General features: G+C 46.4%; 1 long non-coding RNA gene and 2 pseudogenes across 1 annotated transcript; 2 read left to right on the plus strand and 1 right to left on the minus strand.

Annotated features, from left to right (window-relative positions):
* Positions 1–1,193: 1,193 nt before the first annotated feature.
* LOC117088411 lies at positions 1,194–9,444 on the plus strand (annotated as a pseudogene).
* On the minus strand, positions 9,436–26,102 carry LOC117088431. Its single transcript, XR_004439220.1, has 3 exons — positions 26,092–26,102; positions 21,349–21,351; positions 9,436–9,574 (listed from the first exon to the last, which is right to left on the minus strand). It is a non-coding gene; the product is annotated as an uncharacterized LOC117088431 (long non-coding RNA).
* Positions 25,130–26,642, plus strand: part of LOC117088389 — a 43,783-nt pseudogene continuing 42,270 nt past the window's right edge.

The raw sequence follows: 26,642 nt of genomic DNA on the forward strand, positions 1-26,642 counted from the left end.
GAGAGAACAGTCACGCAGCAGGTCATGGGACAGTGCTAGAGCCACAATTCAGGAGTGACAGGGTGGTGGAGACTAAGGGGAGAGGAGGGCCTGAGGGATGAGAGGGATAGAGGGAAGGGCTGGAGAAGCAGGAGGTGAGTAAATGGAGCAAAGGGAAAGAATTCGAAAGCAGCAGAATTCTTAGGTTTAAACACTTGTTTAATAGATTTGTAATACATCCATCTACAGAGCCTCACTGGGTGTTCTTTGCAGTTGACCTTTAATACCTTATGTGGGTCTGCCCGAAAACTAATTGTTTTTACGTTAATCAGATTTTAAAAATACTAAGTGTTCCTAAAAAATATACACAACACTTAGATGTGGATACTTCCTAAAAACAGGCAGTGCATGAGCACTGGTGAGGGGCACTGTGACTGCATTGAGTGCTTGCCACTGTGAGGTGAATAAAGTCTGTACTGGCTCCTGGTTGCAACATAAAATAACACAGTGGCTATTTTGTACTAGGAGATGCCCTGGACTCACACAGAAACGCAGGGCTATGGAATGAAGGTAAATATAAAATACTACAAGCGGGAGTCACAGATACATTGTCTGTGAAAGTGAAACTTAGGAGCTTTGTGAGTCCTGTTGTACTGCTTTTAGACACATTTATATGTCAAGGGACCAAAGTCACATTTTCTACCGATTAGATCCTGATCATTCAGGGATTACCAAGATTCTACTACCCACTGTAGTTAATAAACAAAAAGCAAACTGGTCTCTGTTCTATCTCATGCACTCAGGCGCAACTTTTGCAGATTTAAAGAAAAAGAAAAAAGAAAAGAAAAAAAAAAAAGCCCTGTCTCTACACCTCCATTCCCAGGGCAAGCTCACTCTCTGGCACCAAGCTCTCTGGGGTGATTTTTCTTCTAGAAGAGTCCACTGGAACAGGTAAGGAGTAGGAGGCAGGGAGTCCAGTTCTGGGACGGGGAGTCCGTGATGAAAAGTGAAGAGAGAGGGACGGGGGCCCATGCCGTGTGTTTCTCCCTGGTTTCTCAGACAGTTTCTGGGCCAAGACTCAGGGAAACATTGAGACAGAGCGCTTGGCACAGGAGTAGAGGGGTCAGGGCGAAGTCCCAGAGCCCCAGGCATGGCTCTCAGAATCTCAGGCTCAGAAAGCGGTATGGGGATTGGGGAGGCCCAGCGTTGGGAATTCCCCATCTCCGAAGGGTTTCTCTTCTCCCTCTCTCAACCTACATCTGGTCCTTCTTCCTGGATAATCACCGGGCGGCCCCAGTTCTCACTCCCATTGAGTGTCGGGCTTCTAGACTTCTTCTAGAGAAGTCAATCAATGTAGCCACGGTCCCGGTTCTAAAGTTCCCAGGCACCCACCAGGACTCCGATTCTCCCCAGTCGCCAAGGATGGGGTCATGGCGCCCCGGACCCTTCTGCTGCTGCTCTCGGGAGCCCTGGCCCTGACCCAGACCTGCGCAGGTGAGTGCGGGGTCGGGAGGGAAACAGCCTCTGTGGGTAGTAGCTAGGGGTCCGCCCAGCGGGGGCGCAGGAACCCGGTTGCTGTGCCGGGAGGAGGGTCGGGAGGGTCTCAGCCCCCTCCTCGCCCCCAGGCTTCCACTCCTTGAGGTATTTCCACACCGCCACGTCTCGGCCCGGCCGCGGGGTGCCCCCGCTTCATCTCCATGGGCTAAGTGGACGACACGCAGTTCGTGCGGTTGGACAGCGACGCCGCGAGTCCTAGGATGGAGCCGCGGGCGCCGTGGATGGAGCAGGAGGGGCCGGAATATCGGGAGGAGAAGACAGGGACCGCCAAGACCAACGCACGGTTTACCGAATGAACCTGCGGACCCTGAGCGGCTACTAGAACCAGAGCGAGGCCTGTGAGTGACACCGGCGGGGGGCGCAGGTCACTACCTCTCCATATCCCCCACGGACAGTCCGGGTCTCCCCGAGTTTTCGGGTCCGAGATCCACCCCGAGGACGCGGGACCCGGAGACCCTTGACCGGGGAGAAGCCTAGGAGCCGTTACCGGGTTTCATTTTCAGTTTAGGCCAAAATCCCCGCAGGTTGGTCGGGGCGGGGGCGGGGCTCGGTGGGCGGGGCTGACCGCGGGCGCAGGGCCAGGGTCTCACACCATCTAGAGGATGCCTGGCTGCGACAAGGGGTCCGACGGGCGCCTCCTCCGGGAATATCACCCGCTCGCTTACGACGGCAGGGATTACATCGCCCTGAACCAGGACCTGTGCTCCTTGACCGCCGCAGACACGGCGGCTCAGATCACCCAGCTCAAGTGGGAAGCTGCCGGTGAGGCGGAGGTTCATCCTCACAGCGATAGGTACCTATTCGATGTGGTGTGTTTTTCCTCTCTACTCTCAGACCCTCAGCCAGTATCACTACTGGCATTCCTGATCCACTGGCTCAGAATTTCAGTACATTATCTGCCTGCGGGACACACCTCAGAGGGAAAGGGATGAAGCGTGGGCCGTGACCAAGGCATCCCCTGGTCATATCAACACCTGCACCTCCCAGGGGCTGCCAGCCACACAGAGTCATAGACAGGTCTCTACAGACACAATTTAGTACCAGCTTGGATTAAACCCTCTGAGGAATGGGTGCCATCTTTCAGGATGTGGTGCTTGTATTAAATCAAAGACGTCTCTATAGTGCTGTGTTTACAGAAGGAAGATATACGTGGGTCCAAAAACCAAGAAGTTGAAACAGGTGTGGCTCCATGTCTCATCTCTTATATTCACCCTCAGGGTGATTTTGCACTTCTCGTCTCCAATATCGGGGCTCTGCAGGGGAGGAGGTCCTGGTTTCCCAAAGGGGGCACCCTGGCAAGGAGACAAATGAGAGTCCATGGAACTACACATTATGGGTGCCCCCAGGGATGTTTGAATAGTATGTGCCCAGACACAAGCAGGTGAGAAGAGGAGGAGGCAGGGCTGCTATCACACAAGGAAGGCAGAAGTGTGTGTGGAAATAAGAGATCCACTTGGAGGCCTTATGGTTACCCTTGTCCTGTTGTAAGTGTGAGCAGAATCATCCAGCAACGCAGCCTGAGAGGGTTTGATATTCAAGAGCCCAGAACCCTCAGGAAGGAAGGATTGAGTGATACACCTAGATAATGTCCCAAGGCTCCACTCCTGTGCTCTGACATCCTCAGAAGGTTTAGTGCAGAAGCCCATGGGCTGTTCCCAGCCAGTGACCGCTCACAGCAAGCACACTAAGGCAGGCCATTCCTGGGAGATACGGGACTCCTCTGATGGCCAACTGTGGCTAGAAGACTCCTCCATGGCCTTGCTCAACCCTCCTTAGATCGCCTGTGCTCTAGGATGTGTCGAACAAACCTTCTCTCCTTCTGTCCAGCACTTGGGGTCACACTTGCATTGTGGTATGCTGCCTTTTCCAGGGATTTCTGGCTTGCTTCGCATATTCCCTTATAGGTGTGTCCGCTCATAAAATGCCACAGACTTGAAGTTCATCTTGGCATCTGCTCCTTGAAGGACTTGGACTAAAAATTATTTCCATCTGCACATCAATAACTCTTACTTATTTCAACTTGTAAAATCCTTCTTTTTGTCCAACTTCTGCCACCCCCACAGAATCTATTTTACTTGTGTTTGTAGTATCTCTTTGAGTTAACGGATATTTGTTCTATTAAGCTACTAAATTTTGAGGTAGTTTCTGACACAGCACTTGATAACTATTAAGGCTTCTTTTTTTTTTTTTTTTTCCTTGAGATGGAATCTCACTCTGTCGCTCAGGCTGGAGTTCAGTGGCTCAATCTCGGCTCACTGCAAGCTCCGCGTCCTGGGTTCACGCCATTCTCCTGCCTCCTGAGTAGCTGGGACTATAGGCACCTGCCACCACGCCCCGCTAATTTTTTGCATTTTTAGTAGAGACAGGGTTTCAGCATGTTAGCCAGGATTGTCTCGATCTCCTGACCTCTTGATCCGCCCGTCTCGGCCTCCCAAAGTGCTGGGATTACAGGCGTGAGCCATCGCGCCTGGCCAAGGCTTTCTTAAGTTTCCATTATTCCATGGATATTATCTACATATCTTTTAATACCTTGCATTTTAATAACATTAGCCATATTTGCCGTTTCCAACTCTTTCCTCCTATTCTTTTTTGAACATTTTTGTTTTGTCTTTCTCTGTCCTTCCTTCCTTCTTTACTCCTTTCCTCCCTCAGAGCTTTCTCCCTCCCTCTATTTTTTTCATAAAACCTAAGTGTTCAGGCTAAAAGGAAGCATCACTTGAACCTAATGCCAAAAGTATAATGCCATAATTTATAATATAAAAGTAAAGAAAAGGAAGTCATTAATTGAATATGAAGAAAATGTCTAGGGTGATTCTGCAGCCAAGACAGTGGCTTTTAATATTTAATCTCCTACTTCAACTGAATGTTTTCAGAACACATGAGCAACATGAGCTCTTTCCCATTCTTGGTACAAGCACTTGAGAAATCAAATTAGCCTTATCTAGTCTGATTAATGTCCATACACCATATAATCCCACCGTCTGCCTCCTGATCATACACTCTGGGGACATTGTTGGCTATGTGTCCAGGAGACGTGTAAAATGGAATGTCTTATAAAACTACAATAATCCAGACAGTGTGAAAGTGAGAGACACAGAGATCAATGAACAGAAGTGAGAATCTAGAAAGACATTCTTACATTTTTTGTCAATAAAGTTGCATAGGTAATACGAAGTGACACCACTACATAAAATATAAGCTCGTCTAAAACACCAAAAGCAATGGCAACAAAAGCCAAAATTGACAAATGGAATCTAATTAAACTAAAGCGCTTCTGCACAGCAAAAGAAACTACCATCAGAGTGAACAGGCAACCTACAGAATGGGAGAACATTTTTGCAATCTACTCATCTGACAAAGGGCTAATATCCAGAATCTACAAAGAACTCAAACAAATTTACAAGAAAAAAACAAACAACCCTATCAAAAAGGGGCTGGGCAAAGGATATGAACAGACACTTCTCAAAAGAAGACATCCATACAGCCAACAGACACATGAAAAAATGCTCATCATCACTAGCCATCAGAGAAATGCAAATCAAAACCACAATGACATACCATCTCACACCAATTAGAATGGCAATCATTAAAAAGTCAGGAAACAACAGGTGCTGGAAAGGATGTGGAGAAATAGGAACACTTTTGCACTGTTGGTGGGACTGTAAACTAGTTCAATCATTGTGGAAGATAGTGTGGTGATTCCTCAAGGATCTAGAACTAGCAGTACCATTTGACCCAGCCATCCCATTACTGGGTATATACCCAAAGGATTTTAAATCATGCTGCTATAAAGATACATGCACATGTATGTTTATTGTGGTACTATTCACAATAGCAAAGACTTGAAATCAACCCAAATGTCCATCAGTGACAGACTGGATTAAGAATATGTGGCACATATACACCATGGAATACTACGCAGCCATGAAAAAGGATGAGTTCGTGTCTTTTGTAGGGACATGGATGCAGCTGGAAACCATCATTCTCAGCAAACTATTGCAAGAACAGAAAACCAAACACCGCATGTTCTCACTCATAAGTGGGAACTGAACAATGAGATCACTTGAACACAGGAAGGGGAACATCACACACCAGGGCCTATTGTGGGGAGGGGGGAGAGGGGAGGGATAGCATTAGGAGATATACCTAATGTAAATGACGAGTTAATGGGTGCAGCACACCAACATGGCACATGTATACATAGGTAACAAACCTGCACGTTGTGCACATGTACCCTAGAACCTAAAGCATAATAAAAAAAGAAAAAATATATAAGCTCAAACAAATTAGAGACCTAGACAGCTAAAATTTATGAGTTAAAACTATCAAATTTCTAAAAGAAAATATAGGAGAAAATTTTTGTGACATTGGGTAGTCAGGCAAAAGATTCTTAGATAAAATACCAAAAACATGAGCTACAAATGAAAAAAGAGAGAGAGAAATTGGGCTTAGTTAAAATTTAAAACTTAAGTGCTTCAAAAGACATTATTGAGAAAATGAGAAGACAAGCCATAGATTGAGGGAAAAATTTTCACAGTTTATCACAAATTACAGTTGTGATGAAGAACATGTATCCAGAATATAAGACAAGTTCTTAAACTCAATGTACGAAGACGAGCAACTCAACCAAAAATGAGCAAATCATACAAATATGCACAACTGACTTTTACAAAAGCACAAAAGCAATCCAATGAAGGAAAGAGCGCTTTCCCAACGAATGGTGCTGGAACAACTGGACAACCACAGTGGAAAAAAATAACCTGAGCCCAAACCTCATGCTTTATACAAAAAACAACTCAAAATGAGTCACCAGCTTGAATGTAAAACACAGAGTTAAAATGGCAAACATTGAGCCAGGTGTGGTATCACAGGCCTGCACTCTCAGCTACTCGGGAGGCTGAGGTGGGAGGATCCCTTGAGGCAATAATTTTTTTTTTTCCTAAAATAAATAATAAAGTTAAAACTTAAAATTACAAACCTTTTAAATAAAAGTCATCCGAACTAAGACTGGACAAAGAGTTCTTAGACATAACACCAGAATATGTTCCATCAAAAATAAAGTTAACAAATTGGATCTTACCAACACTAAAAACTGTTGCTCTGTGAGAGACCTGTGAAGAGCTAAAAAGACAAGCTACAGAAGGAGAGAAGATATTTACAGACAACATATTCTGTAAAGACTGTATTCAGAATATATGGAGAAATTAAAAAACCCAACAGTAAAAATGAAATCCAAATACACAATAGGCAATAAGCAAGACATGAACAGATATTTCACTGAAGAGGATAAACACCGGGCTAATAAGCAGATGAAAAGGCACTCAACGTGATTATCCAGTAGGAAAACACAAATTAAAACCACAAGGATGAGATGGCTGTAATACAAAATAAAGGTAGCAACAGATGCTGGCAAGGATGCAGAGAAACTGGGTCACTCTTATATTGCTGGTAGGAATGTTTTTTAAAAATTGGACAGCCACTCTGGAAATGAGTATTGCAGTTTTCTTCAAACTGAACATGCAATTTACCTTATGACTAACAAATTCCCTCCTTATTTCAAACACGGGAAATCTTTATGTTCACGAAAATCCTGTGCACAAATACTCTTGCAGCTTTATTCATAATACCCCCAAACAGGAGTTAATGCAACTGCCTTTCAGTGGGTGAGTGAGATCTGCTGGTTGAACTCATAACTGAGTCACACAAGTGCCCTTTCTCAAGGCTACCGTCCAGCTTCTCTGTGCAATAAGTGTTTTATGCATATTTCCCATTTTCTCACAAGGAATATTAAAGATGTGTACTCAAGGATCAAACTTTAATGAACATAAATTTTTTACTGCACCGTCAAAGACATTCTTAAATGGCAATGCAGTTTAGAGCCACTGCCTTGGTTCTGCTAAGGTGCTGGGTGTGTTACCGACCTTGGCATTTGCAGCATTAATGGAAAAGTCAACATAATGAAACAGGCAGATGGCATCTTGGTATTACTGTGAAAACAGGTTTCCCTCCTGAACTCTCTGAAGGCAGCTCAGGGGATACACTTTCAAAATGGCAAAGATCGATTATGGTTCCTAGTGGGACACAAGCCCTAGCCTATTCCAGTTCAGCGCTCTCTCTCTCTCTCGCTCTCTCTCTCTCTCTCCCCCTCTCTCTTTTCCCTCATTCTTCCAACTTATGTTGTATAAATTTTCAAATGTGCAAATAAGCTGAAAGAATGGTGCAGTAAAATTCAAGTTACCACTCTACCATATTTGGTTAATATCTCTTTATATACATAAAAGCAGAGTGTGAAATGATGGATCACAGAGACCCAGAAGGGTAAGGGTGGTTGGCATTGGGTGTATAATAGAGGGATTTCTTGGTGAGTACAATGTGCTTGTCTCCAGTGCTGGATGCTCTGAAGGCCCTGACTTTACCACAACCTATATAGCAATATAGCAAAATTGCACTTGTGCCCCATGAATATATATGAATTTAAAAAATTAAAAATAACATAACATGTCTCTTTATAGATACACGTAGACATGTTTGCATAGCATGTGTGTGAATGTGTGTGTGTGTCTGTGTAGAGAGCAGCGCAGCACAAGTTAAGAGATTAAGATTTTGTGACTGAACCATTCCAAAGTAACTTAAACATAAAACATACATGGATAAATGTGTCTGTGACAACAAACCTGAATACAAACATGAAAGAATATATCTATAAACACATCTCTGGATAGATAGCTTATGAACGAATTCCCTACGCCAGCTCCCTTACTGGTTACCCTGTGAACACAGGCAGGCAGGGAACAGGACCCAGCTAGGTTCCCTCATCCTTCTCTTGCTTCCAGGCAGGTCCTGCATCCACTCCTGCTGCACAGAGGGCTCCCATCCCTGCCTTGGTCTGTTTCACAGGTGCTCCCCTAACTCTCTCTGCCACCACTGCTTTATCTGGATGGAGCTGAGGCTGCCCTGACCAAGAACAGCACCACCCACCTGTGCCCCCAAGACCAGGAAGTTAGGAGGAACCACGCAACAGGGTCAGGAACTCTCCCACCTCCCCAGTCAGTCTGAACTGATGGCAGGAGATAATGATGCTCGCTTTACTCATCCTCGTTCCCAGCTCATTTATTCTTCATTCATTCAGTCCAATCTCCCCAACGGTCACTTCACCCCAGAAGCTGACTGACCTCTAATCTTTGTAATCAGGAAACCACAAAGCACTCTCTGTCACCTCCCTGATATCACCCTTCAGCTCTACGTCATCACATGTGAGCTCCAACTCTGCAGGGCAGGTGTCCCCCACAGGGTCAGCCCCTAAACATTGGCCCCAGATGTTCCCCCCATCCCTTCCCAGTCCTTTCGGTGCTGCTGTGAATCTGTCCCTCAATGAGAACTGGTGTGGAGATGTGGGGGAGGAGGGGAGATTTCTTTGTGCTGTGTCAAGGCATCGAGACAGACCTCTCCTTCTCTCCTGAACCTCACACTCTATCCCTTCCCAGACACTTGAAATAAAACGCAGACTGGAAATGTCTATTTAAGAGCTAAATATCTATAGTATAAAATATGAAGACAGAATAGAATGGGGTAATGCAGGAGAGTGTGACAGAGATGACAGGACCTCAAGGTGCCAGGAAAGCTGATCCTGGGCTCCCCACAAGGAGCCATAAGCAGGACACTCACTCATAAATGTCACCTATAATAATAAAATTGCAGCATATGTAATATATCAAGTATAAAATAACAAAAATAATATGGCACAGCTGCAAACACCTCATATATATATTAACCCTTTTCATTCATTCAACCACAAGAAATAAATGCTCATAGTTTCCCCATGTCATAGATGAGGAAACTGAGGCACCAAGAGAGAACATGCTGGTGAGACATAGGCAAGGAGCTGAATCCAGACCGCCCGGCTGCAGAGTCTAGTTGCCCTCAGTGGAGCCAGCGGACCCAGGAGCTGACACCAGAGACTGAAATCTCAACTGTGCACTGCCCTGGTGGTCTCCTGTCCCAACCAGGTGTTGATCCAGGCCTTGTAGGCTCATCAGCTCTGGATTAAAGAAAGAAACAGTAAATGCTCCCCTGGGTGCAGAGCGCTGCTTTTTATTCCCTGAGGACTTCTCCCTCCTCAGTCACTCCAAAATCAGATGCACCCTTTCTCTGAGGGAAGATGACGTCCCCACTTTTTTCTCCCTCCCATGACACTTTTCCCAGCCCCTGCCAGTCCCCTCCCGTGACTCCATCAGCATCAGCACCTGGCCTGTGCCCAGCACCCATCCGGCAATGAGTGAAAGGACCCCAGGACTCAGGAACAAGACCCAGGAGGAAACTCAGTGCCCTTTCCTCCTCCTCTCACGCCTGACCAGCCCTGACGCAGTGGGAGGCCTCCCCAAGAGAGGCCTTGGCTGTGTCTCCATGTGCTCCAGTCCTGGGCTGGGTCACACACACAGTCCTTCTACCCCTCAGACCCCAGGACCTCCTCATCTGCGGAGACACCTGCACACTAGGGCAGGCCCTGAACACTGTGGGTTCTGCCCTCCACCTGCAGCTCAGCGTTCCTCCCCTCCCAGCTCTGAGCACACAGCTCCTAACTGGAGATCCCATCAGGAAGCCCTGGGGCTCACAGGCCCAGCATGGAAATATGTGGCTGCCATGGAGTCTGCACCTGAAGTGATGCTGGTGATTCCCTTGCTCAAGGAGGCCCAACCTCCCCTCCCCATAACCTGCATGTGAGCTGTGCTTGCTCCTGCCTGTCCACTCACCCCTGGAAATGCAGCTCCACCCCAGGGCTGCTGCTTAGTGGGGCTGCAGGACCTTCCTGTCCAGTTCCTAACAGGGCTTCCACCCAGGCCACCGCCATTGCTGCCCACAGGGGATCTTCTCCTTCTCCTTGTGAAGTAGGGGGTTTCTTCAGACCCCTCAGCCTGAGGCTGCCTCTATGCACCCTCTGCACCTGGGGACTGCCACTGCCACAGGCACCATCTCCCACATGGATCCTCTGAGAAAGGAAGCTCTAAACTTGTGTTCCTGTTCCATTCAACGTCCCGTACAACATCAGTACAGGCCGGGCGCGGTGGCTCAAGCCTGTAATCCCAGCACTTTGGGAGGCCGAGACGGGCGGATCACGAGGTCAGGAGATCGAGACCATCCTGGCTAACACGGTGAAACCCCGTCTCTACTAAAAATACAAAAAACTAGCCGGGCGAGGTGGCGGGCGCCTGTAGTCCCAGCTACTCGGGAGGCTGAGGCAGGAGAATGGCGTAAACCCAGGAGGCGGAGCTTGCAGTGAGCTGAGATCCAGCCACTGCACTCCAGCCTGGGCGAAAGAGCAAGACTCCGTCTCAAAAAAAAAAAAAAAAAAAAAATCATACTGGAGGACATCCTATTAAGATTATCCAGCTGAAATTATGTTGATGGGCATCAACATTTAAAGCAGGAATTTTGAGAAATTGACATGTGATTTTCATGTCCTTTTTCTGGCCATTGTCCCAGTGAAACCATTCCTGCCTACAGGGAACCAGAACTGAATCCCTCTGTGGGAGATGCCACAGGTGAGAGCAGGAGCGACCACAGACCTGCACTGCCTGTGCTGTAGGTGCCTCCTGGACGGGGCCCTCTTGCTGCAGGGCAGGGGATGAACCGTCTCATCTGCCCAGGCCTGAGGCGCCGACTGACAGTGCCATTAGGTTCAAGGATGAGTCACCACCACCTCACTGACCAGACACACAGAAGTGGGGAAATGGCAGAAAGATTTGGGTCTCCCGGACACCCCAGACTCTCGTTGTGCCCTGCACTGTCTCTGTCTTTGCAGAAACTGAAAACTTTCTGCTTGCTCTTTTCCTCTCCCCTCAAACAACCTGGCTGTGGGGGAAATGATTCTGACTGTCTCTTATTTTAAACTTACCAGGCCATGACTATGTTAAGAAGAAAAAAAATGGCTCAAAGAGGGCAAGGTGAGGCCACAGAGCAGAGAACAAAGCCCCCAAAACAGCCCCCTGGGGACTATGACCCTTGGAGGCTGGAAAAAGTAACACCTGGACATAGGATGAAAACAGGGACCACAGCTGCCCTGACAGGGGGCTGGTCCTCACTCCCCAAATAGCCCAGGGACATCTGCTTATCACCTTGTCCATATCAGCTGCAAGGAAACACAGGGAGACAGGGGTCACATGGTGGGAACCTGGAAAAAGCACGGCCTTGAGGGACCCAGAAGACATGACACCCCTGAGACAGCTCTCAGATGAGAGATATGGGCAGCTGCAAAGTGGACAGAGGATGGCCGTGTACACTCAGGACCCTCCCTGGTACAAGGGGACCTCAAAGGGACTGTACACACAGGGGCCCTCAGTCTGGGCCTCGTGGGTCTTTTTCTTGGTGTCCTCCTGATGGCTGGAGAAACAGGGGAGGGGGATGCAGAGAGGAAGGGACTAGAGGCACCACCTCTCCTTGGATTCCTCTCCAGTTTCTAGCCCTCCCCAGATCACAGCTGCTCCCTCTGAGACAGTGATCATCCAGGCCCTCAGCAATCAGCACACAATTCCCAACTCACCCACCTGGATGTGCCCTGGTCAGCCTGAGAGACAGAGACTGGGATGGGCACAGAGCAGGCACCATGGCCCTCCCTGCAGCCCACTCCTCACCTGCAGCAGGAGGAGGCCACAGCTGGACGTTTGAGGGCCTTGGCCCAGCCCTGGCTTGGGCAGGACTTAAGGATATAAAAAATAACCTACATGTGATGGTTCATTTTCAATTCTATGTGCCTTAGTATAGGTTTAAGCAGCCCACATGGTCATAAAGAGATAAAAAGCAAAATGTACTAAGCCACCACCCCCTCTGCTTCTGGCTTTCCCTTTCATACACTGGCCAGGAGCCTATTGGTTGGGGTCCCCTCAACGACCCCCTCTCCACCGCACCAAAAATTTAGTTTAGGCTAGCTTGCAACATAGATAATTATACCCTTTCTTATATTAGCAGCCATTAGGGCCATAAATCAAATGTTTAAAGAGTCCTGAGACAATAGCAATGCATTATGGGCTGCAACAAAATGCAGCAAAAAGACACTAAGGAACATACTTGAAATCTTAAACTACCAATAGGTGACATCTGGGAAGATCATAAGCCCTTGGTACTCAGCTAATGAGGAAATGGGGGAGGGACTTGAGCACTAGCGAATACATTGTTGAAATTGTTGAAACCGTCCCTGGTGTGTCTGCATTCCAGACACCCGATATTGCAAAACCGTCACTCACAGTCTCACTTTTGCTGTTCTCCGGGTCTCTGAGTCCATTCTTTGGATTTGGATGGGTGCGTTTGTTTCTCATAGTCTAGTGGCCTGTATGGGGATCTCTGTGCTTGTGTGAAGTGAGTGAGACTTTGCCTGAGAGGAGAAACACGTACCAATTGATTCATGTGGCCCATTCTATCTGGATGTCCTGGCTTCTCACAGAAACTATAGACAAACTTGAAGCTGTTATTCAGTACACAATGAAAGTGACACGGGGGCGTAGGGGGGTGGAAAGCAGGCACCATGGCAAGCAGGCAACCTCGTGTGTCTTGTGGGAGACACTGAAAGTACTGTGGGGGGGTCACATCACCATTAGAGAGCTGACGGATGTGGGGTGGTGTTGGGCTGTCTATTGTCTCTACACAATCCAGCAAACTGTCCCTGAGGGAGCCTGGTGAGGCCTAAAGAATGAATGAAATTACTCTAGGAATGGCCAAGTAGGAGTTATAATTGCAGTTTTTGTGTTGTCTGGATATCACTGGTAGAGCAGATCAATAAATCCTTAGGCACACAGCGTGCAGCTGTGGATTTGGCGAGTGCATTCCTTTCCTCTCCAATTAGAAAGGGGATACGGAATGATTCATATTCATGTGGGATACACAACACATTTATTTATCATTTGCCTCAGGGCTATTGTAACTCCTCTGCCCTCTATAGTATATAGTCTTAAGACTACAGTAGACATACTGGATATCCTATAGGATATTAAATCAGCTCATTTCATTGACAATTTTCACGTTGACTGGGGTGGATGAGCAGCAGGTAGAAAGTGCACTGGAGTCCTTGGCAAAATAAGTGCACTCCGGAAGGTGAAGGTAAACCTTACAGAGCTTCAAGAGTGGCCACTGAAGTGAAGTTTTATGGGTGAACAAGTGCCAAGTGTTTAGGGGAATGCAGTTGTGTCCCCTCCAAGGTAAAAGACAAACTGTTGCATCTTGCATCCTCACCAGAAGGAAGGAAGCACACTGCCTGGTGAGCCTCTGAGTTCTGACGACACCACATTCCACATCTAGGTATATTGCTTTGGCCCACACTTTAGGTGAAGTAGGAGGAGGCCACTTTCATGTGGGGCCCACACAGGAAAAGACCCCGCAGCAGATGCAGGCTGTGGTGCAAGCAGCCAGCATCTCTCTGACACCCTGGGGCTAGTGGTGCCAGTGGTGGGGAAAGATGAGAGATGGAGCTGAACCAAGCACCGGTGGGAGAGTCACAGTGGAGGGCCTGGTATTCTGGAGTAAGATCCTGTCATCCACAGCAGAGACATATGCCCCCTGTTAGAAGCAGCCTTTAGTGTTCCTTGTCCTGATTCAGTAGAATGCTTGACCATGGGACACCAAGCAGTGATATAGTTCCAAGTGCCTGCATGACCCACAAAGTCATAGATTGCACAGGCCCAACAGCATCCATCATGGGGTGAAAATGGTCCACCTGGGTTCAACTTGAATCCCATATTGACACCCACAGAAAACACCCAAGTCTGATGTGGCACTGAACAGCTAAACAGACAAATGGAAGTTAGCTGCCTTCACCATGGGTCAGCCCAGGCCTGGTAGGATGGGCGCATGAATGGAGCAACCACAGTGGCAGGTATGAGGCTACATATGGGGCCAGAAACACTGACCCCCTCCCCCAGCCCTACTAAGGTAGATGCAGCTACTGCCACCCCTGAATGTCAACTCATCAGCATTTGGAGCCCATGATGTGCCCCAGTGGGGCACTATTTCTTTAGGTGACTACCTAGCCACTAAGTAACAAGTGACTACATTTAGCTACTTCCATTCTGGAAGGGCCAGAGGTTCATCTTCATAGGGATAGGCTCCTATTCCAGGGGTGGGTTTTCCTGTGCTGTTCTCAGACACTCAACCAGCACCACTCTCTGGTGATGTTGACATTCCTGATCCACATGCTAGGCAGTGCTCCTAGCCCATTATCTCCCTGAAGGACCCACTTGGCAGGGAAAGTTTCAGTGTTTCCATGGCTGTGGGTTCCACTAATCCTATCACCATCTGCACCACCCAGAGGCTGCCAGCCACAAGGAATGCTGGACAGGTCTTCTACAGGCACAGCTCAGTGCCAGCCTGGAGGAAGCACTCTGAGGGGTGGGTGCCATCTTTCAGAACATGGTACATTGTTTGAATCAGAGACGTCTCTATGGTGCTGTGTTCTCAGTGGAAGAACATGTGGGTCCAGAAATCAAAAGGTGGAAGCAGGTATGGCTCCATGTCCATCTCTTTGATTCACCCACTAGGGTATTTTGCATGTTTTATCTCCAACACTGGGCTGTGCAGGTTAGGAGGTCCTGGTTTCCAAAGGAGGGTACACTTAAAAGGAGACAAAAGAGAGCCTGTTGAACTACACATTATTTTAGTCACCACAGAAGTTTGGACAGTGTGTGCCCAGAGACCACCTGGTGAGAAAAGGAGTCTCCTCCTCTCCAGGCCCAGGTAATAGACCTTCATTCCCAGGAGGAGGCATGGCTACTTTCACACAGGAGGGCAAAAGCATGTGTGGAAACCAGAGATCCACCTGAGGGCCTTCTGGTTTCCCTTACCTCATTGTAAGTGTGAGCAGAACCATCCAGCAATTCAGCCTGAGAGGATTTGATTTCCAAGGGCACAAACCCATCAGGGCAGCAGGTTTGAGTCACACTCATGGGTAATCCCCCAAGGCCCTGCTCCTGTGCTCTGACATCCTCAGTAGCATTGGTGCTGAGATTCTGTTTCCCATGGGCTGTTCCCAACCAGTGACAGGCCACACCAGTGACACTAAGGCAGGACATTCCTGGGAGACAAGGGACTCCTCTGATGGCCAACAGTAGCTCCAGGACTCCTCCATGGCATTGCTCAACTCTCCTTAGATTGCCTGTGGTCTAGGACATGTCCAGTGAACTCTCTCTCCTTCTGTCCATCACTGGGGGTCACACTTGCATCTTGGCCTGTTGTCTTTCCCAGGGTAATCTGCCTCCCTTGCAATATCGTCTGACAGGTGTGTCCCCTAATAAAATGCTGTAACTTTAATCCCATGGTGGCACTTGCTTTTTGGAGGATTTGGACTACAAAATCATTTTCATCTGCACACCGGTGACCTCTTACTTATTCCAATTTGTAAAATCCTTTTGTTTATTCAACTTTTTCTACTTGCATTGGCTCCATTTTGCTGGTATTTGTATTATGTTTTTGAATTTGTCCATGTTTGTTGCTTTAATCACTAAATTTGGGAGTAGTTTGTTACACAGCAATGGATAAACAAATGAAGCCCTCTTACACTTCCATTATTCTATAGAGGTTCACTACATCTGTTTTATTTCCTCCCATTTTCAGAATATTGGCCATACATACGGTTTCTAGTTTCTCACGTCTATTCTTTTCTTTATTTTAGTTTCTTTTATTTTTTATTCCTTCCGTTTCTCCTTCCTTCTGTCCCTCCCTCCCTCTCTTTCTTCTCTATTTCCATTCAACCTCTCGCACTCCTCCTTTTCATTCTGCTTTCCTTCCCCTTCCCCTTCCTTCTTTTCTTCTTTCACTCCTTCCTCCATTCTTCCTTCTTTCCCTCCCTTCCTCCATTTTTTCCTTTTTATTATGAAATTTTCCTAACATATAAAGTAACCCTATGAGTTTGGGCTATAAGTAAGCATTTTCTGGATCTATATGTCAAAAGTATAATGCCATGGTATATGAGAAACAAGTAAACAGCAGGAAGTTATTAACAGAATCTAAACAAAAATGCCTGCAATAATTCTGCAGCCAAGACAGTGGCTTTCAACTCAATTCCTTCAACTCAGTGTTTTTAGAACACATCATCAGCATCAAGTATTACACATTTAATTCAAAAGTTTAGGCCAGGCGTGGTGGTTCACGCCTGTAATCCCAGCGCTTTGGGAAGCCGAGGCGGGTGGACCACCCGCAGTCAGGAGTTCAAGACCAGTCTGGCTAACATGGTGAAACCCCATTGCTGCAATCGGTTACTACGGGATATAATGAAGGGGACGAACACAGAAATAAAGACAGACAAAAAGATCTGTTCTGAAAGAAGGGGTCGGGGGCTTCTTGCTACTAGTGATTCCTTCTGGTGGCAAACGCAGTTTGTCGGTTTGCCAACATCCTGCTTTCATGAGAATAGTTTGTTGTTTGCTCATACAGCTTCCAGTGGTATAGTGAGTTGATCACGACCCTCATTCTTTTGGCCTCCAACACCCCGTCTCTACTAAAAATGCAAACATTAGCTGGGCATGGTGGTGAATGCCTGTAATCCCAACTACTCTGGAGGCTGAGGCAGGAGAATTGCTTGAACTGGGAGGAAGAAGTTGCAATCAGCCGAGATGGCACTACTGCACTTCAGCCTGGGTAACAGAGCAAGACTTTGTCTCAAAAATAAATAAATAAATAAATAAGTTTAAGTTGGCACAATCACTTTGGAACTAATATTATTATTATCTAGTATGGTTAAAGTACATACAACACATAATCCAACCATCCTACTCCTAATCATACACTCTGCGGGCTTTCCTGCCTATGTGCCCAGGAGACATGCACACTAATGTTTATGGCAAAAACTAGAATCAGCTACATATACATCAATAGAAAACTAGTGCAATTATGGTATAACCATAAAATGTAAACCTTCAGCAGTAAAAATGAGTGAATGACAGCCTCCCACACCACAGATAACTCCTATACGTAATGTACATCATGGGAAAATAAATGCAGTAGGAATTTGCTGTACTGGAAGCTTAAAAACCAGCAAAACTAACTAATATTTGGATTGGGGATATATCTATACTTGTTACACAAATCTTTAAATAAATATAAAGGAAAAATAATCACAAGATGCAGGATGGAGTCTCGTTTTGGGGGATGTGAATGGGCAGCAGCCCAGGGTAGTTTACAGGGTCTGTGTTTTACAACAGCGCTGGCTAAAGTCCATGCAACGTATCCATTCCCTTTTAAAAGGGAACTTTAAAAATAAATTTGTAATACTTGATGTTGATGATGTGTTCTGAAAGCATTGAGTTGAAAGAATTGACTTAAATTCCTAATTCCTTAAACAGTTTTTCAAATTAAAATATACCTGGTTTTTATAAAAATGAAAGAGAAAAGAATACCAAAGTTCATTGCAAGCATCCTTAACAAGAACTACTTACACTGGAAGAAAACGACAGAGAATTGTAAGGAGCCATCTGACAGAGAGGACCAGCATGCCATGAAAATGGCCTTGGCTACAAATAGGTCATTTGATCCTTGGCTCACTGGCATCTCTCTAGATTTTTGAAGTATACAATCTTCAATCTGATATGCAAGGTAATTCCATCTTGCAAAGGATTTGATGTTACATTTTACCACACATACAACTGAATTAAACTTTTACAGAATTGGAAATGCACATCATTGATCAAAATAAATGAAACAAGAAAAGAGTAGAAAGAAATAACCAGTGATGGAATAGCAATTTGAATAGAAAACGCAATAGGACTGCTAAAACAAACAAAGAAACAAACGAAACCACCTCAGAAGCACCTGAGAGCAGTGCTATTTAGAATCATGGTGGTGTCCAAATCACTTCTATCACATATCATTCAACACCACAACAAAAGATGTTAAGTGTATTATAGAATGCTGATAGAATAGCCAGTTATCAAAAAACCTTGTTTCTCAATTTGAGCTAACAATTTCATGATACTGCATCAAACCAGTTATTGGCATCAGGCTAAGCTAGATGTGTTAACTGAAGTATGAGTCACATCTTTGTAAATGAAAAGCAATCTGATTAGGCAATATTTTTCTAAGTGAAAGCAAGTTAATTAGAGAAGTAAAGAAACAAAGGATGGCTACTCCAGAGACAGAGCAGTGCTTCTTTTTTTAAGTGTAGGCAAATGTTTTTTGAAGATGTATTTCAATAAGAAAATTGGCGCTTAGGACATACTTCCACTAAATTTGAGACATTTTAGACAAAACAAAGACTTATTTTCAAAACATTTTTATGGCACTAAAGTCTTGGAACTATTTGATCTAGTTACTCTATGTTCTCAACTGTGTTAACTCATTGAAGAGAACATTGTTGTTATTAAAGATATTGGCAAGAAAATCTCAGAGATACTGTTGTATCTCCTTTATCTGCCTCAAACTGTTTTCTCCTCAACATGTAAGGCTCCGTGATGTCTCAAACTTTTAATCATTCATTTAAAAAGTGAAGCTTATCACAGATACACAAAAAAACTATTTTAAAATTCATATGGATCCAAAAAAGAGCTCATATAGCCAGGAGAATCCTAAGCAAAAAGAACAAAGCTGGAGGCATGAGGCTACCGCACTTAAAACTATACTACAAGGCACAGTAACCAAAACAGCATGGTACTAGTACAAAACAGGCACATAGACCAATGAATAGAAAACTCAGAAATAAGATCACACATCTAAAATCTTGTGATCTTCAACGAGCCTGACAAAAATAATCAATGGGCAAAGGATTCCCTATTTAATAAACGGTGCTGGGAGAACTTACCCAAAAATTAACTTATGATGGATTAAAGACTTAAATGTAAATTCCAAAACTATAAAAACCCTGGAAGAAAATCTAGGCAATACCATTCAGGACATAGGGATGGGCAAAGATTTTATGATGAAAACGCCAAAAGCAACTGCCACAAAACCAAAAATTGACAAATGGGATGTAATTAAACAAAAGAGCTTCTATAGAGCGAAAGGAACTATTATCAGAGTGAACAGACATCCTACAGAACGGGAGAAAATTTTTGCAATCTGTCCATCTGACAAAGGTCTCATATTCAGAATCTACAAAGAACTTAAGCAAATTTACATGAGAAAAACCACTTCGTTAAAAAGTGGACAAAGGACCTAAACAGACACTTCTCAAAAGAAGACATACATGTGGCCAATAAACATAAGAAAAAAAGCTAAACATCACTGATCAGAAGAAAAATGCAAATCAACACTACAATGAGATACCATCTCATGCCAGTCAGAATGGCAATTATTAAAAGTCAAGAAACAACAGATGCTGGTGAGGTTGCAGAGAAACAGGAAGGCTTTTACACTGTTGGTGGAAATGTAAATTGGTTTAACCATTGTGGAAGACAGTGTGGCAATTCCTCAAAGATTTAGAACCAGAAATACCATTTGACCCAGCAATCCCACTATAGGTTATATACCCAAAGGAATATAAATCATTCTATTATAAAGGTATATGCATGTGTATGTTCATTGCAGTACTATTCACAATAGCAAAGACACAGAATCAACCCAAGTGCCCACCAATGATGGACTGGATGAAGAAAATATAGTACATATATACCATGGAATATTATGCAACCATAAAAAGGATTGAGATCAAGTCCTTTGCAGGAATATGAATGAAGCTGGAAGCCATTATCCTCAGCAAACTCACACAGGAAGAGAAAACCAAACACCACATGTTCTCACTTATAATTGGGAACTGAGCAATGAGAACACATGGAACCAGGGAGAGGAGCAGCACACACTGGGGCCTGTTGGGAGAGTGCAGTGATGGGAGGATCATTAGCAAAAATAGCTAATGCATGCCAGGGTTAACACCTAGGTGATGGGTTGATAGGTGCAGCAAACCACCATGGCACATGTTTACCTATGTAACAAACCTGCACATGTACCCTGGAACTTAAAATAAAATAAAATAAAAAGGCAAGTTTAAAGCATTAAAGAAAAATAATTAGATAAAAGAAGGCTTTGTTTTACAAAATCCTGACACAATAATTTTAATTTTGCTTTTAAAGTACAGCAAGTCCTTTAGTACAGCTCTCTTTCAGAGGTGCAGCTTAATTCCCTCTCTTGAGTCTGGCTTGTACTTAATGATGCACTTCTGATATGGCCTGGCTCTGTGTTCCCACCCAAATCTCATTTTGAATTGTCTTGTGAATTGTAATCCCCACATATTGGGGGAGGGACCTCATGGGAGGTGATTGAATCATGGGGATGGTTCCCCCAAGCTGTGGAAGTCAGTGGTTGAACCTGTTTTTCCTAATGCTCCCCTCAGCACTGCCCTCCCATAATAGGCCCTGGTGTGTGTTTTGCCTCTCCCTGTGTCCGTGTGTTCTCACTGCTCAGTTCACAACTATAAGTGAGAACATGCGGTGTTTGGTTTCTCGTTCCTGTGTTAGTTTGCTGAGGATAATGGCTTCCAGCTTCATCCATGTCCCGGCAAAGGACTTGATCTCATTCCTTTTTATGGCTGCATAATATTCCATGGTGTGTATGTACCATATAAGGGGATTTTCCCCACTTCACTCTGCATTTCTCTCTCCTGCCACCATGCGAAGAAGGACATGTTTGCTTCCCCTTCTGCCATGATTGTAAGTTTCCTGGGGCAGCCTCCTCAGCCATGCAGAACTACGAGTCAATTGAGCTCTTTCCTTTATAAACTACCCAGTCTTAGGTATTTCTTTATAGCAATGTGAGAACAGACTAATACAACTTCTAACTGATAGAGTAATGCTGACATAACAGTTTGTGACTCTGGGTGTAGAATGTGAAACTCACTGTGGCTTCCACCTTCTCTCTCTCTCTGTCTCTGGGATCATGAGCTCTGGGGGAAGCCAGCTGCTGTGCCATAAGCAGCCCTGCAGGAAGGTCCATGTGGCTAAGAGCTGAGGCTGCTTGGGACCAGAAAACAAGGAACTAGGCCTTTTCCAACAGCCGTGTGAGTGAGCCATGTTTCAAGTGAGTCCCCAGCCCCAGTGAAGCCCTCAGATGATGCAGCCCTAGGCTGACAACTGGACTGCAACCTTGTGAGAGGCCCTGAGCCAGAAGCACTCAGGGAAACCTCTCCTGGATTTCTGACCATTGGAAACTGTGGGAGATGATGAATATTTGTTGTTTTGAGCTGCTAAATTTTACATAATTTGTTATGCAATAGTAAATAATACATTTTCACAAGAGGATGTATTATTACACATTAATTTGCATTTGCTCTAAATTTATCATCATCATATTACTATTTTTGAGACAGGGTCTTGCTCTGTCACCCAGGCTGGAGTGCAGTGGCATCATCATCATGCACTGCAGTGTCAACCTCCTGGGCTCAAGGGATCCTCTGATCTCAACCTCCTAAGCAACTGGGACAGCAGGCATGAATTAACATGCCTGGCTAATTTTCTATTTTTTATTCTTTTGTAGAAATGGGGGTTTCACCATGTTGCCCAGGTTGATCTTGAACTTCTGCAGTCAAATCTTCCTTCCTCTGTCTTCAACAGTGCTAGGATTGCAGGCATGAGACACTACATGTGGTCTAAATTAGGTATAAGATAATAAACATGTAACTTAGTTTTAAAAGGTAAGGAGAATTTTCATGGCTGAAGGGGATGTATTTTATTACCATTCACAATGATCACTTTACTACAACTTCAATTTCCAGCTGTGTCCCAATAAAACACAAAAGGAAGATCCAATCCTTGCTAGGCTGATTCTGTGATGGCCCCCAACAGCCAGCTCCTGGTCATTCACCTTCCTCTAGTTATTCAACCAACTCTAAGGTAGGTGCTGCTGTGAAGGGATTTGGCAGATATAATTAAGGGGCTCAATTAGTTGACTTTAGGCTGGGTTTCTCCTGCTTGCACTGTCCTAATCAGATAAGCCCTTTAAAGGACTGGGTTCTTCCTGAGCATAGAGATTCACAGTGTGAGAGGGATTCAGCATGAGGGGTTTCCTCCACCATGGGCTTTGAAAATGAAGAGGCTGTGTAGGAAAGAACGCTGGGGGGGAACCAGGAATTGAGCACAGCCCTCTCTGTTCTCTACAGTGACAGCCAGTGAAGAACAGGGACCTCAGTCTTACAACTGCCAGAAACTGCATTCTGCCACCTCTGTATAAGCCTGAAGGGGATTCAAAATGAAAACACAGCTTTGGGAAGCCCGCAACAGAGATTCTATCCACATCATGCCCAGATTTCTGACTAAGGAACTATAAACAGATAAACGGGTGTTGTTTGGCCAGGCATTATAGCGCACACCTGTATCCTAACATTTGAGGAGCTGACACAGGAGGATCACTTGCAGCCAGGACTTTGAGACCAGCCAGGATAATACAGTGAGACACTCGTCTCTACAGTTTTTTTAAATTACCTTGGCATAGTGGCACTCGCCTGCAGTCCTAGCTACTCTGAAGACTGAGGCAGGAGGGTCCCTTGAGCCCAGAAGTTTGAGGCTGCCGTGAGCCATGATCATGTGACTACACTTCACCCCGGATGACAGTGGGGGACTCTGTCTCTAATAACAAATCAATGAATACAATAAATGGGTGTGTTTAAAGTCAGTGCTTGTGACAATTTGTTACACAGTCTTATAAAATTCATACAGAGACTCAAAAGACTCATGGAATGAATTGATGAATTGATACCACACTAGTTACATAAAATAAAATGTATTTTAACTTTTTCAGTGTTTTACATTTTATAATTTTCTGTGATGCAATTTAATACACTCATATTTCATTCAGTCAACAAAAATTAATTTAATCCCTACGATGAACCTGGTATGCCCTCATATGCTCAAGTGCCTGACATTCTAGAAGCTTCACAAGAACAAGGTGGAGCCACTGGAGTGTTTTGGTGGAGAAATGACACACTCTACTCACAGCAGCAGGACCCCTGTGGAGAGAACAGTCACACAGCAGGTCATGAGACAGTGCTAGAGCCACAATTCAGGAGTGACAGGGTGATGGGGATTAAGGGGAGAAGAGGGCCTGAGGGATGAGAGGGACGGAGGGAAGGGCTGGAGAAGCAGAAGTTGAGGAAAAGGAGCAGAGGGAAAGAATTCCAAAGCAGCAGAATTCTTAGGTTTAAATACATTGTTTTATAGATTTTAATACATCTGTCTACAGAGCCTCGCAGGGTGACCTTTGAGGTTGGCCTTGAATGTCTTATGTGGGTCTACCTAGAAACTAATCTTTTTTATGTTAATCAGGTTTAAAAGTACTAAGTATTCCTAAAAAATATACACACCACTTACATGTGGATACTTCCTAAAAACAGCCAGTGCATGAGCACTAGTGAAGGGCACTGTGACTGCGTTGAGCACTTGCAACTGTGAGGTGGATAAAGTCTGTACTGACTCGTGGTTGCAACATACACAGTGTGCTGCTTTGTATTGAGGAGATAGATGTCTTGGACTCACAGGGAAACTCAGGGCTGCGGAATGGTGGTAAATTTAAAATACAACAAGTGGGAGTCACAGATACATTGTCTGGGAAAATGAAACTTAGGAGCTTTGTGAGTCCTGTTGTAACGCTTTAGACACATTTATATATCAAGGGGCCGAAGTCACTAAGTCACTTTTTTTTTTTTTTTTGAGACGGAGTCTCGCTCTGTTGCCCAGGCTGGAGTGCAGTGGCCAGATCTCAGCTCACTGCAAGCTCTGCCTCCCAGGTTCATGCCATTTTCCTGCCTCAGCCTCCCAAGTAGCTGGGACTACAGGCGTCCGCCACCTCGCCCGGCTAGTTTTTTGTATTTTTTTAGTAGAGGTGGGGTTTCACGGTGTTAGCCAGGATGGTCTCGATCTCCTGACCTCGTGATCCACCCGTCTCAGCCTCCCAAAGTGCTAGGATTACAGGCTTGAGGCACCGCGCGCCCGGCCATTTTTTACCGATTAGATTTCTGATCATTCAGGGGTTACCAAGATTCTGCTACCCACTGTCGTTAATAAACAAAAAGCAAACTGGTCTGTATTCTATCTCATGCACTCAGGCACAACTTTTCCAGATTTAAAGAAAGAAAAAAACAAAACAAAACAACACAAAACAAAACACCGTGTCTTTACACCTCCATTCCCAGGGAGAGCTCACTCTCTGGCACCAAGCTCCCTGGGGTGAGTTTTCTTCTAGAAGAGTACAGAGGGACAGGCAAGGAATGGGAGGCAGGGAGTCCAGTTCAGGGACAGGGATTCCGGGATGAAAAGTGAAGGAAGAGGAACGGGGCCCATGGCGAGGGTTTCTCCCTGGTTTCTTAGACAGCTCCTGGGCCAAGACTCAGGGAGACATTGAGACAGAGCGCTTGGCACAGGAGTAATAGGTCAGGGCGACGTCCCAGGGCCCCAGGCGTGGCTCTCAGCGTCTCAGGCTCCACAGGCAGTGTATGGATTGGGGAGGCCCCGTGTTGAGGATTCCCCATCTCCGCAGAGTTTCTCTCCTCCTTCTCCCAACCTGTGTCGGGTCCTTCTTCCTGGATTCTCACCCGGCGACTGCAGTTCTCACTCCCATTAGGTGACAGGTTTTTAGAGAAGCCAGAGTCGCCGCGGTCCCGGTTCTAAAGTCCTCGCTCACCCACTCGGACTCAGATTCTCCCTAGACGCCAAGGATGGTGATCATGGCGCCCCGAACCCTCCTCCTGCTGCTCTCGGGGGCTCTGGCCCTGACAGAGACCTGGGCGGGTGAGTGCGGGATCGGTCGGGAGATGGCCTCTGCAGGGAGGGACCAGGGTCCCGCCCGACGGTGGTGCTGGACCAGCGGAGCCGCGCCGCGCCGGGAGGAGGGTCGGACGGGTCTCAGCCCCTCCTCGCCCCCAGGCTCCCACTCCATGAGGTACTTCAGCACTGCCGTGTCCCGGCCCGGCATCATCGCTGAAGGCCCACCGCTTCATCGCCGTGGGCTACGTGGACTACAAGTAGTTCATGCGGTTCGACAGCGACGCCGCGAGTCCGAGGATGGAGCCGCGGGCGCCGTGGGTGGAGCAGGAGGGGCCAGAGTATTGGGAAGAGCAGACACGGAACACCAAGGCCCACGCACAGACTGACAGAGTGAACCTGCGGACCCTGCGCAGCTACCACAACCAGAGCCAGGCCGGTGAGTGACCCCGGCCGGGGGTGCAGATCACAACTCCCCACCTCCATGCCCTACGGACCACCCGGGTACTCCCGAATCTCCAGGTCTGAGATCCACCCCGAGGCCGCAGGACCCGCCCAGACCCTCTACCTGGGAGAAGCCCACGCGCCTTTACCAAAATCCCTGCGGGTTGGTCCGGGAGGGGGCGAGGCTCGGTGGGCGGGGCTGACCGAGGGGGCGGGGCCAGGGTCTCACACACTCCAGTGGATGATTAGTTGCGACCTGGGGCCCGATGGGCGCCTACTCCGCAGGTATGAACAGTTCGCCTACGATGGCAAGGATTACCTCGTCCTGAACGAGGACCTGTGCTCCTGAACCACAGCAGACACTATGGCTCAGATCGCCAAGCGCAAGTGTGAGGCGGCCAAAGTGACTGAACGAAGAAGAGCCTACCTGGAGGGCGCGTGCGTGGAGTGGCTCCACAGATACCTGGAGAATGGGAAGGAGATGCTGCATCGTTCGGGTACCAGGGGCCATGGGGCGCCTCCCTGATCTCCTGTAGACCTCCCAGGCTGACCTAGCACAAGGAGAGGAGGAAAATGGGACCAACACTAGAATAGCGCCCTCCCTCTGGTCCTGAGGGAGAGGAATTCTCCTGGGTTTCCAGATCCTGTACCAGAGAGTGATTCTGAGGGCTCGTCCTGCTCTCTGGGACAATTAAGGGATGAAGTCTCTGAGGAAGTGGAGGGGAAGACAATCCCTGGAATACTGATCGGGGTTCCCTTTGACCCCACAGCAGCCTTAGGCACCAGGACTTCTCCCCTCAGGCCTTGTTCTCTGCCTCACACTCAATGTGTGTGGGAGTCTGACTCTAGCTCCTCTGAGTCCTTTGGCCTTCACTCAGGTCAGAATTGGAAGTCCCTGCTCCCCCGCTTAGAGACTAGAACTTTCCAAGGATTAGGAGATTATCCCAGGTGCCCGTGTCCAGGCTGGTGTCTGGATTCTGTGCTCCCTTCCTCCTCCCCCCGCCAGGT

Source organism: Trachypithecus francoisi, unplaced genomic scaffold (assembly GCF_009764315.1).
Source record: "Trachypithecus francoisi isolate TF-2019V2 unplaced genomic scaffold, Tfra_2.0 Lachesis_group10, whole genome shotgun sequence".
Lineage (NCBI taxonomy): Eukaryota > Metazoa > Chordata > Mammalia > Primates > Cercopithecidae > Trachypithecus > Trachypithecus francoisi.